The sequence below is a fragment of the Morone saxatilis genome, unplaced genomic scaffold, assembly GCF_004916995.1.
Source record: "Morone saxatilis isolate NCDOM2014 unplaced genomic scaffold, NCSU_SB_2.0 Contig1, whole genome shotgun sequence".
Taxonomy (NCBI): domain Eukaryota; kingdom Metazoa; phylum Chordata; class Actinopteri; family Moronidae; genus Morone; species Morone saxatilis.
The window spans coordinates 6,200,777-6,201,102 of record NW_023339651.1 but is presented as its reverse complement, the minus strand read 5'-3'; the positions used below and the strand labels follow the sequence as shown (position 1 = coordinate 6,201,102).

The following is a 326-nucleotide window of genomic DNA, read 5'->3' as shown; positions in this document are numbered from 1 at the left end:
CACACTCACACACAGTCTCATGTGTGCACGTTTGCTCTGTTTGTGTCACGAAGCAGACCTATAGGGTTTTTAATATTGTGATTATTGGTATACAGTAATGTGTCTCAAAATCCTATTGAGAAACAGTTCATTCATAAACTAAGAAGTGGTAATGTTTGTGGCTAATCCAGTGAACTAAACACTAAACAAATCAGTCTTTCATCGTATTGACGCTCATTGATTTGCAGTTTTGTCTGCTGATATATTGAAGGAATAACTTCCTCTGTATCGTATAGAAAAGTCTGCTTCAAGTCTTTCATCTCACCGTGTATATATATATATATATA

General features: G+C 35.0%; 1 protein-coding gene across 1 annotated transcript in view; it reads left to right on the top strand.

The window, feature by feature from the left end:
* Nucleotides 1–326, top strand: part of LOC118333525 (calcium/calmodulin-dependent protein kinase type II subunit gamma-like) — a 24,616-nt gene that overhangs the window by 4,757 nt on the left and 19,533 nt on the right. The window lies entirely within an intron of this gene.